The sequence below is a fragment of the Boleophthalmus pectinirostris genome, unplaced genomic scaffold, assembly GCF_026225935.1.
Source record: "Boleophthalmus pectinirostris isolate CB_2022bp ecotype Guang Dong unplaced genomic scaffold, ASM2622593v1 HiC_scaffold_18, whole genome shotgun sequence".
Lineage (NCBI taxonomy): Eukaryota > Metazoa > Chordata > Actinopteri > Gobiiformes > Gobiidae > Boleophthalmus > Boleophthalmus pectinirostris.
Window position 1 is genome coordinate 2,980,587 of NW_026571133.1, and position 12,865 is coordinate 2,993,451.

The 12,865-nt window shown below is 35.8% G+C and overlaps 1 protein-coding gene across 1 annotated transcript in view; it reads left to right on the top strand.

Moving 5' to 3' along the window:
• The first annotated feature begins 827 nt into the window (after positions 1–827).
• LOC110160006 (protein PHTF2) overlaps positions 828–12,865 on the top strand; it is a 135,625-nt gene continuing 123,587 nt past the window's right edge. The window contains 2 exon segments of the mRNA XM_055154166.1: positions 828–965; positions 11,377–11,442. The gene's annotated coding sequence lies outside the window, so the exon portion shown is untranslated.

Consider the following 12,865-nt stretch of genomic DNA (forward strand, 5'->3'; position numbering starts at 1 on the left):
AGCACAACCTTCTGTAACATATAATACTCCCTACAATTGTACGACAACTCAGTTTTATGTAACAACAGATAATACTCCCTACAACTGTACAACAACTCACATTTATGTAACAGATAATACTCCCTACAACTGTACAAATCAGCTTTTTGTAACATAATACTCCCTACAACTGCATAACAACTCACCCTTATGTAACATATAATACTCCCTACAACTGCACAACAACTCACCCTTATGTAACATATAATACTCCCTACAACTGCACAACAACTCACCCTTATGTAACATATAATACTCCCTACAACTGTACAACAACTACAACAACTTACTCTTCTATAACAGATAAGGTTGAGTTGTAAGGTACAGTTGTAGGGAGTATTATCTGTTGTTACATAAGGGTGAGTTGTTATAAAGTTGTAGGGAGTATTATATATATGTATATAGATAATACTCCCTACAAGTGTACAACAACTCACCCTTATGTAACAAATAATACTTCCTGTGTCCTGTCCATGAGATTTTATAATTTATTTTTATTTTTCGATTTTTATTTTGACTTGTCCATTTACTTTTACATAATTACGTCTTGTTTTATACCTGTTTCTTGCTCTTTTTTTGCTTCTTATTTAGAATTTGTTAGTAGTATTTACATTTTTTCTCTTTTTTTATTATACTATATTATGATGTGTGAGCTACTATGTCCAAATAATTCGCCTTGTGGCTCAATAGTTTGTCTGAATCTAAGGAAGAAAAAAAAACAAAACAAAAAACTAAGATCTTGTTTGCGCGTTTACACTGTCCATTACGGCGCACGATCTGAAGTTGTATTTTTACACAGACGAGCCTGACCGTGGACATCTCCTCTTGACAACGCACTGAAACCCGCACGTTTTTGGGACATTTTAACACATCAGAATCAATAAATTAGCGTGTTTATAAAGCGGCAGGACCCGGATCTTGCGCAGGTAAGATTTCAGCGCATAATCGCGGCGTGTTTTTTACAGAAAATGCGGTAAGTGTCCGGGACAGCTGTGCGTCTCTTTTGTACCACCGGTAGCTCCCCCTAAAAACGAGCTTACTGCAGCAGATTGTGAATTTTTATGACACCAATTTACGCCTGGGCTGCAAACACAAAACTTTAAGCACATTTTACGATTTTAAAACCAACGCACGGACGTAAATCTGTGGATTACAACGAGCAAAAGAGCGAGCTAGTGACAAGATTAGCCACTGACACATACAGTGAGACAGCCAATGCACGAAGGGTTTCTAATAGTATAAAACATTGTTGTTGCATTAGAATAACTTAACATTTTATCTCAGGAATTGCGTTGTTTTTATAGATTTGCTCGCCACAATGCAAGGCAAGTCACTTAAGTGCATAAAACATCCAATGCCTTGTCTTTGTGTCTGTTTACATTTCTAGTTTTACTCAAATTAGTTATTACATTCCTATTATATATTCCCAGTATTTTTATTATATTTTATTTATATATATTTTTATTATATTCCTATTATATATTCACAGTATTTTTATTATATTTTATTTTTATATTTTTTTATTATATTCCTATTTTATATTCACAGTATTTTTATTATATTTTATTATTATATATTTTACTATATTTCTATTATATATCCCCAGTATTTTTTATATTTTATTATATATTTTATTTATATATATTTTTTTATTATATTCCTATTATACATTCCCAGTATTTTTATTATATTTAATTTATATATATTTTATTATATTCCTATTATATATTCCCAGTATTTTAGCATGAATTGTCTCTTATTCTCTATTTATTACTCTTTTATTAATGCAACCAGCCATGCAATGTATGTAATATAGTGTGCAAAGTAACTATTCGTGTTAATATATTGTCAGGAAAAAAGAAAAGGATGCAGATAACATCAAAAAATACTCTTCTTTCTGCTCCTTTTCATTCATTTCTTGTATGTTTAATGTTACAACAATATTATACTTTATGAATTAGATAAACACATGAATCAAATTAATGAAATCATATGATGTAAGCTAGACCTGCGTGACAACTTTGTATTTCTATCTGTGTATTAAACACTTAATATTTTATACAGAGAGTAAACAGTGATCCCGGATAGTCTATTTTAAAACCAAAATGAACACAAAATGGTTAAACAAATGCTTTTTTTACTTGTTATATTGTCATGAACATGTCTATATTTAATTTGTAATCAGTGTTTTTGAGTCAGTAGAGACAATAATATGTGGCATTTATAGTCCAAACATACACTGTATTAAATGAAATAATGATTTGTTTGTAGTGTAAACTTGTGGAAAACAAAACTATACTATTATAGTGTTGTCGTGATAAAAAAATGTAAAACTTGATTTCGATACTAGGACTGGGTATCATTCAGAAGCTGCCGATACGATACATATCTTGATACAGTGAGTTTTCGATTCGATATGATTCTTTCTGCTCCTTTTCATTGATTCCTTTTATGTTTAATGTTTCAACAATATTATACTTATACAACTATAGTCTATTCTAAAACCAAAATGAACACGAAATGGTGAGACAAACGCTTTTTTTTACTTGTTGTATTGTCAATAACATATCTACAATCTATATTTAGTTTGTAATCAGTGTTTTTGAATCAGTAGAGACAGTAATATGTGGCATTTATAGTCCAAATATACACTGTAATAAATAAAATAGTCAGTATAAACTTGTGGAAAACAAAACTAATAAATACTACTATAGTGTTGTCAAGAATCACGATTAAAAAATTTTAAACTTGATTTCGATACTAAGGAATAGACTCGATACTAGGGCTGGGTATCATTTAGAAGTTGCTCGATACAGTGAGCTTTCGACTCGATACGATTCAATACGATATATTTCAAATCGATTCGATACTGTTCAATGAAAAATAAGGGCTAAATCGTGACTGTGATACTAAAAGTGTTTGTTAAACCACTTTTTGTGCAAAGTTCATATGAAAAACAAACATTTTAAACAGTGAAAATGTCAAATGTGTCACATAAACAAGTTTCCTTCCACTAAACAAGCAACAAAACTGTAGCTGTAACAAAATTATTTAGTAAAATACACCAAAACACACACTTGGCGATATATCGATACAGCAGCCCACGATATCGATACTGTATCATCACATTAAACGACACGATATATCGATATTTCTGTATTTTTGCACGCCCCTACTCGATACTCAACACCGATTCCACAACAATAATAAAAAACTTTATTTATTTAGACAATAGAATGTGATTTTCAACATTAAATCTTAGTACTTTCTTTTCTTTTCCCATGTGGTCTTATATTTGTGTGGTCCAGGTCCGGTGTGGGGTAGGATTTTGAGGTGACCCCAGGGGTCAACATACCATATAGTATTTTCACCCCGGGGTCAGAATCCTATTATGGTATATTGATCCCCCCATAGAAATATATTGACCCCCCCTATGAAAAACTATATTTTATTAATAAAGAACTTGAATTCTATAGAAAAACCTTGAATATTAATACTATATCTGCAAATTAAAACACTGACATATTTAAAAGTGTTTTTTGAAGAACTCAGATGCATTTTTTACATCGATTATAACTTTTGAATGTTAAAAATGACTTAAATGTTTACTGAAAATGAGATAAATAGTTATTAATTCGTTAGGTAATCAAAAAAAAGTGATGTATAATGATTTGGAATCTTGTTAAAACAGACAGGGCTGATCAATTGAGTAGTTAAATAGGAGATACTTATGATTATAGTAATCTGACCCCCCAATATGTTTATTATAACACAACATGACTAAATTCAAGGTCGTTATTCTTACAAACCGTTGCCTAAATTGACATTATGATTAAGGATTATCTGAACACAACAAACTAAAAACCATAACAATGTAAAACACAATATAAAAAGTGACAAAATTGCGATGTATATGCAATTTAAACAATATTTACACAAAATACCAAGTCGTTATCCATCAAAACATTCCTTAAAATACCTTAAAAGAAAGTGAATATGTAGAAATATATAATAAAAGTAAATTACATGAGAAATAATGATCAGATAAGAAGTAACTACTAAAGAAAAAAGTAAGAGGAGTCAAAATCCTACAGGGGGGGTCACTTTACTATAGCGGTGTGTTGATAAACTATGGGGGTAAAATACGATCTCACACCGGTTTATGTGACTTTTTTAGTATCAATACCCGCTCCAATGAGTATCTAGTTTCGATTCTAGTTTCTACGTTTGAGAACCTTATCGAAATATTTATTGATTGTGAATTATACGGGACAATTTATGTAATCTCTGTTGTTCAAAGTCGGTGTGAATCCTTGTTTTGATGTTTGATGATGTAAGGGTGAGTGGTGATGTATTTTTAGCCGGGGTTGCCAGTCCTGCTTTCGGTCTGTAGATTCTATCCTGTTTTTCTGCCTGGTTTGTCTGTTCCACTGCCTGTCTGGTAAAAAAAAAAAAATCAATATATTGGAGTAGTTCATTTCGATTCAAGGGCCTTAATGAGATTTCGAAAGGTGATTATGCAGTGCGCTGTCGAGGAGAAGAATGAGAGGGCTCTTTTGGAGAAAATTGGACCAGTATAAAGACAAAACGCGTCAGTATTTTAGAGAATTTTGAAGTTACAGCTCAGAAAAAAATCATAAAATCAAAAAAAGTGTATAGATTTAAAAAATACGGTGTGAAAATGGACTATCTCGAATGTGCTTTGTGTAATTTTTCTGCTGGAAGGTCAGTCAAATGCTCTTTTTTCTCCATGGAATCGTTATTGCTTTGTCTGGAATGTTTCACAGTATGGTTTTAAACCTTTCTATCTCCGTGGAGACCAAACCGGACCAAGTTACAGGCCAGATCTGCGGAGAGGCGACCCCGCTCACAGTCAGAATGTCTGTTTTTCTGGGTATTTTCGAGCTATAAAACCACCCGTAACTGAATAAATAAACGTAAAATAGAGCTGTTTAAAGTCACACTGTGGAACATTTCAGGCAGAGCAGTGGCGTATCCATAGAAACAAGCAGGTGACGGATCCCTCAACCAGAAAAGTTACACAATACACATTTAAACTTGGTGCAATATATGTAACGTTTCTGGTTTCTGGTTTTTGGCGTCTGACACTTGCTTGTCTCCATGGAGATTTTATCGCTCACTTTGCTGAGAATGTTCCACAGTGTGACTTTAATCTCGTTCGTTCTCCATGCAGACAAGCAGATGAGCTGCGGGTCAGGTCTGCGGAGAAGTGCAACACGCAACCAAACCTTGCATATTTAGGCCTGTAGATTTCTTCTCTCAAACTGAAATCACTCCTTGTTTTTCCACCTTGTGATGTCATGTGGTGATACAAGACGCGCTCCACTGTGTTTTTAAACCCCGCCCACCTTCACTGGAATCATTTGGCTCATTTCAGCCCTGGAATTTGCGATTTTTACTGAACTAAAGGTAAAAAAGTAGCTGTAAACATGAATATAATACTACTTCTACTACTACTATAACCGCTTCTGTGACATCACAAAGTGGAACAGAGCGTTTTGAGCTTTGGAGATGTAGACAAACTAATAATAAAGCGTTACTCAGACATGCGTGAGTGAAACAAAACACAACTTAGGTCTGTTTTTGATGACGTAACAACATTATAACATGACTTAAATATAACAAGACTCAATTTTACGTAATATTACATAATCAGAAATATTAACGCAATAACTTAGACAAATCTGGCAAGAAATTTTGAACCCGAATTCCCATAACCGTCTCTTTATGTAACAGGATATGCATCAGGACAAACTGCATTGACTGGATTATCAACATAAGAACGACCATGTAGGATGTGAAGTTGAATTATGGCCAAGTGTGAAGTTGAATTACAGCCAAGTATGAAGTCTACTACTACTACTGCTACTACTACTAGTACTACTGCTTTAATTCTTGTGATAGTTCTCATAGTTGTGTGTTTTGTAAAATGATTTAAAGGTCCTACAGTACACAAACTTGACTCTTGTGAGCATTACGTCATGTTATAAAGTTGTTACGTCATCAAAAACAGACCTGGAGTTGTGTTTTTGTTTCATTCACACGTGTTTATTATTACTCTGTTTACATCTCCAAAGCTCAAAACGCTCTGCTCCACCTTGTGATGTCACAGAAGCGGGATTATATTCATGTTTACAGCTGCTTTTTTATTTTTAGTTCAAATTCTAGAGCTGAAATGAAATGATTCTAGTGGAGGTGCGCAGAGTTTATGTATGGTTATGTTTATCGTTTATTGTTACTCTTTTTACATCTCCAAAGCTCAAAATGCTCTGCTCCACCTTGTGATGTCACGAAGAGGTAGTTTTCAGGTTAACAGCTCATTTAACTTTTTGTTTAGTAGAGATTAGGGCTGTGGAAAAATGCTGAAATATCGTTTAATGTGAAAATACAGTATCGATATCGTGGGCTGCTGTATCGATATATCGCCAAGAGTGTTTTTTTTTGGTTTATGTTACTAAATAATTTTGTTTCAGAGCTACAGTTTTGTCGCTTGTTCAGTGGAAGGAAACTCCTTCATGCGACACATTTGACACTTTCACAGTTTTGGTGATTAAAATGGGCGTGGTTCATATGAACTTTGCACAAGAAGCGGTTTAACAAACACTTTTAGTATCACACCCATGACTTAGCCTTTATTTTTATTGAACTTTATGGAATCGATTTGAAATATATGGTATCGAATTGAGAGCTCACTGTATCGAGGTATGTATCGTATCGGCAGCTTCTTAAAGATACCCAGCCATAGTAGAGATTGGCAATTCCAAGGCTGAAATAGTCCAAATGATTCTAGTGGAACCGTATGGAGTTTAAAAACACAGTGGAGCACTTCCTGTATTACCACATGACATTCAGAAACAGAAATCAAAAGCGTTTTCTGTTTCTGAGAGAAGAACTCAGCCTAAATATGCGACGTTTGTGAGTTAAACATGTGTGAATGAAACACAACACGACCGCGGTTATGTTTTCGATGAGGAAACAAAGGTATAATATGTGTTAATGATGTAACAATAACCAAAATATCGTGATATTGTGTCACTAAAAGTCTCACAATAATATCGTGGGCTGTCACAATATATCGAATTTTCAAGTTCCTTTGCTTAAATACATGGGTTTATAGTAGAAACGTGACCCCGTGACGTGACCCCGGGGTCAGAATCCTGTATGGTATGTTGACCCCCCCTATGAAAATCTATATTTTATTGATAAAGAAGTTGAATTGTATAGAAAAACTTTGAATATTAATACTATATCTGCAAATTAAAACATATTGATGTATTTAAAAGTGTTTTTTGAAGAACTCAGATGCATTTTTTATGTCGATTATAACTTTTGAATGTTAAAAATTACTTAAATGTTTACTGAAAATGAGATAAGTAGTTATTAATTCATTAGGTAATCAAAATGATGTATAATGATTTGGAATCTTGTTAAAATAGACAGGGCTGATCAGTTGAGTAGTTAAAAGGGGAAACCTATGGCTATAATAATCTGACCCCCCAATATGTTTATTATAACACAACATTACTAAATTCAAGGTCGTTATTCTTACAATCCATTGCCTAAATTGACATTATATATGGTTTTATAGTAGAAACAGCTTATAAACATCAGGAACTACATATCCCATGATTCATTTCAGCGCAGACAACATGGAGAAACATGTTTTTTACTTGAATTTTTGGGATTATGATGGAAATAATTCACATCAAAATCTTGTCAAGGTATTTTAAAAGCACAAAATCATCTACAATTATATCAGCCTTTTTAAAATATCGCAATAAATATCGTACCGAGAGATGCATATCGTGATAAAGATTAAACTTGTATTTTTTTTGTATTTAGTCATTTACAGTTGCTCGAAAATACCTCGACAAACGTGCGTTCTGACTTCGTCTCTTCACAGATCCGACCTGTAACTTGACTCAGGGGCCTCACCTTGTTTCCACGGAGATATTAGATACTGTATGTTTTTTACTGATACTGTGGAACATTACAGGCTGAAAACTGAAAACATTTGTTGGGAAAGGAAAATACAAGAACAATTTTTTTTGACCGCAATTGCGATTCTGATTCGTTTTTTTCAATTTATGTTTTAAATTTGAGATTTGGCTCACAATGCACGTCATAAATTTGGTAGAAAACTGGAATCTGAACGGATAAAATAACTGAAAATAAAACAAGAATCACATTTACAACTTGTTCGTCGAAGTCTAAACTACAAGGTTAGTGACTTTTACGCAGAATAAGACCGACAGTGACGACGTTTTGAGCAGAAAAACACAATGAAATAATCTCCTGTCAAATCTGAGTTATATTTCGTGTGTGCGTCGAGTTTTTGTGTATTTGCTTTGTGCGTTTTGTTAAACCCTCGAGCTCCGTCAGACTGAAGTGACTGCAGAGTGTGACAGACTGGAACTGAAGCGTCCACATGGAGATTGTCTGCAGGCTCTGCTCTTCTCCTCCTTTGTTCTCTGTTCCTCTTCTCTCTCTTTTCTCTCTTCATTCTTGTCTCCTCTGTCCTTTCCTCCTTTGTCTTCATTGTTCATTTATTTCTCCTCCACTTTCTCTCTCTTCTCTCTCTCTCTCTCTCTCTGTGTCTCTCCCGCCGTCTCTCTTTCACTGTCTTCACCCTCTTCTCTCTCCTCCATCTCTTCCTCTATCCTCCCCTCTCATGCTCCTCTCCTCCTCTCTCCTTTCCTTTCCTCTCCTCTCTCTCTCTTTCCTCTCCTCTTTCCGTCTCTCCTCTCCCGCTCCGAACTCCCTCTCTTTTCTCCTCCTCTCTCTCTTTTCCTCTCCCCTCTCCCTCTCTTTTCTCCTCCTCTCCCCTTTCCTCTCCTCTCCTCTCTCCTTTCTTCTCCTCTTCTCTCTCCTCTCTACCTTCCTCTCCTCTATCCCTCTTTCCTCTCTCCATTCCTCTCCCCTCACTTTCTCTCCTCTCTCCCTCTCTCCTTTCCTCCCCCCTCTCCTCTCTCTTCCCGTCCTCTCTCCTCTCCTCTCGTCTCTCCCTCTCTCCTTTCTCCTCTCTCCTCTCCCTCCTCTATCTCTTTTATCTCCTCTCCTCCATCTCTCCCTCTATTCTCTTCCCCTCACCCCTTCCTCTCTCTCTTTTACCTCTTTTTTCTTCATTATGTGTCTCCTCTCCTCCTCTCCTTTCCTCTCTTCTCCCCTTCTCCTCTCCTTTCTCCTCTCTCCTCTCTTCTTTTCTCGCCTCTTGTACCCTCTCTCCTTTCCTCTCTTGTCTCTCCTCTCTCCTTTTCTCTCCTCCTCTCCTACTCCCTCTCTCCCTCTCTCCTCTTTCCTCTCCTCTCTCCTCTCCTCTCTCCTCTCTCTCTCCTCTCTCCTCTTTCCTCTCCTCCCCTCCGGTCTCCTTCCCTCTCTCCTCCTCTCCTCTCTCCTCCTCTCCTCTCTTCCTCTCTCTCTCTCTCTCTTGTTGTGTTGTCAGATGATTCTGTGTCTGGTGCAGTCGGTGCAGTGAGTTACATCACCAGCTGCATTGGAGTTACATCACTGTATCTGACATCTGACATAAGCTCAAGTACAACTGGGACCCACTCGAGTCCTGATCTAGTCCTGATCTAGTCCCGGTCTAGTCCTGGTCTAGTCCTGGTCTAGTCCTGGTCACAGTTGAATTGAAATTGCACTTTGATATGGTGCAATTATTTTATTTAATTTAGTTAATAGAAAGTCGTCTGCAAAGAACAAAATCTGTTTTTATTTTCCCCGCAGTAAAATTTAATACAGAAAAACCGCTGTACTTCTGTAGTTTTGCACTGTGTAGTTGTGTACTTTTGTAGCTCTGTAGTTCTGTAGTTTTGTACTTTGTAGTTCTGTATTTTTGTACTATGTAGTTCTGTGGTTCTGTATTTTTGTGGTTTGTAGCTCTGTAGGTCTGTAGTTCTGTACTTTTGTAGTTTTTTATTTTGTAGTTTTGTACTTTGTAGCGCTGTATTTTGTAGTTCTGTAGTTTTGTACTTTGTAGTTCTGCAGTTTTGTACTTTCTAGTTCTGTGGTTCTGTAGTTCTGTAGTTTTGTACTTTCTAGTTCTGTGGTTCTGTAGTTCTGTAGTTTTGTAGTTCTATTGTTTTGTAGTTCTGTACTTTTTTAGTTCTGTATTTTGTAGTTTTGTACTCAATAGCTCTGTAGTTTTGTACTTTGTAGTTCTGTATTTTGTAGTTCTTTACATCTGTAGTTCTGTACTTTTATACTTCTGTACTTCTATACTTATGTACTTCTGTAGTTCTGTAGTTTTGTACTTTGTAGTTCTGTAGTTTTGTACTTTGTAGTTCTGTAGTTTTGTACTTTGTAGTTCTGTACTTTTGTAGTTCTGTTGTTTTGTAGTTCTTTACTTCTGTACTTCTGTAGTTTTGTACTTTGTAGTTTTGTAGTTCTGTATTTTGTAGTTCTTTACATCTGTAGTTCTGTACTTTTATACTTCTGTACTTCTATACTTATGTACTTCTGTAGTTTTGTAGTTCTGTATTTTGTAGTTCTTTACATCTGTAGTTCTGTACTTTTATACTTCTGTACTTCTATACTTATGTACTTCTGTAGTTCTGTAGTTTTGTAGTTCAAACATGTTCTGAAAAGCATGAGATTCTTATAGTTTAAACAGCTCTTACTTCAGTCTCTCAAACGTTAAAACCCCTGTAGAAGTTTTAAATCTGTATTTTATATCACATTTTTATATTTTTCATAACTGGGCGCTTCTATTTAGTCCCAGAAATGTATACAAAAAATACAGTTGTAAATGAAAGATATTTTTGCATTTAAATTGAACATTGCGATTTGAATAGAGCTTAAAAAAAAACCCACACACTTTGAAACATTCTCCATGGAGTTATGTTTTACGTTATGCATTTCCATGGAAACGAGGAGGAGGCCAGGTTTACGGAGACGCGAGCCTGCTCAGAGAAACGCATTTTTGTTTTGTTTTGGGCGGTGAGTTTGAGTTAAGTTTGTTTTTTTGCTGGAAAATACTTTTATCGCTGGGCTAAAAAGTGACATACTGTGACTTTAAACATCCAAACGTCGAGCAGGGTTATGAAGTGTGGCATTTTTCTTTCTCATATCCTGCTGCGTTAGAAGCAACTGCACTTTCCAGATAACATTTTTGTATTTGTTATGTTACCTCACTTAAAGGAAACCACCAGCGGCCCGTTGGAAGTCCCCAGAAACCACCGCGCCGTTCTCTGATTAGATGTTGTCTCTCCTCCACGTTTTTTTTTTTTTTTTTTTTTGCAGATGTTATTATGGGTTTGTGGTTCAGGCTGGCCTTGACCGTCTCTTTTTCTCTTTTGTTTTTCAAATCTCGTGCAGCTCCTGAGCCCTGCCCTAATTTGGCTACAAGTCTGTCCTCCAGTGAACCGCGACGCCTGAAAAGAGGTATGTTCAAATTATACTGTTTATAATACGGAGGAGGAGAAAACAAACTCAACTCGACGCTTTAACTCTTTCCCTCTTGGACGCCTACGAGAAACAACCCAGACACATATGACTAGAGCAAACCATAGAGCATAACTGCATAAAAGAAAATCTACCAGTGATTATAAATGATTTTTACACTCATGAGCTTTATTGAAACACAGACATATTTGGTGTCTCTGGAAACTTTAGACTCTGAACTATTAATTTATGGATGTTTAAATGTGATTCAACTCATTTACTGGTATACAACAGCTCACAGAACATGAGAGTTTACCTGGTCAGGTGCAAAATCGAAAAAAAAAAAATACCGTATTTTTCGGACTATAAGTTGCGCCGGAGTAATAAGTCGCACCAGCCAAAAAATGCGCAATGAAGAAGAAAAAAACATATATAAGTCACACTTTTTGGGGAAATGTTCAGATCAGGAACCGACATTTTATCTTGAAAGGCAAGTTCTAGTAATAACAACAGAACAGAGAACAACAGACTGAACAGGTGTTAATAGGCGTTAACGTAACATATGAACAATTCTTCAGATAATTATAGCATAAACAACAGAACATAAGTTTACCAAACTCACGATCTCACGCGAAATCACTAAATCCAATAAATTCTTCATCATCAGTGTCACTTCTGTGCGACCTACGGAGATAAACCGTAAACAGAGCGTCATTTCCTCCTCTGTTAGAATTATTCCGGCCTTTCTGAATCCAGACAGGATGGTTTCGGTGTCATTGAAGTTCAGGCTTTGTCAGTTCATCCAGTGACTTCCAGGAAAGTTACGTGGCGCACCCTCCCAGTTACCGTGAAGCTGTGTTCTCCATCCGCGCTTTCCGCCAGTCAATCACAAGTTTCTCGCTCACTCCAAACTTTCTTTCTGCTGCTCGATTACTGTTTTCATCTGAATATTTCACTATTTGCAGTGAGACAGCGGCTTTTTCTACAGGAGACATTCACAGTAGAGTGCGAAGTGACAGTAGTACAGGAGTAAAAGTAGTACTAGATACTGACCCATGAGCCTAGAGCCTCTCACGGCTGTCGGTCTGAAAATTTTAATATGAAAGGCGCACCGGAGTATAAGTCACAGGAAACACCCAAACCATGAAAAAAAGTGCAACTTATAGTCTGAAAAATACGGTACATTCAGCATCTGATATCTGCATGTTCTGAGTACTATATTCATTAAAAAAAATATATATATATATATTTGTCAAAGTATTTAAACAGATTTCATATCACCAGATACAGTTTAGCCAAGTGTGCACCTGTTTTTACCTGTGTGGACCTAATTCGTTTTTTCCATTTAACTTATTCAACTTATTTAGCTTATTATAATATAATAATAAAACTCTTCCTCGTCAGTGGGTGTCCAGTATTTGTC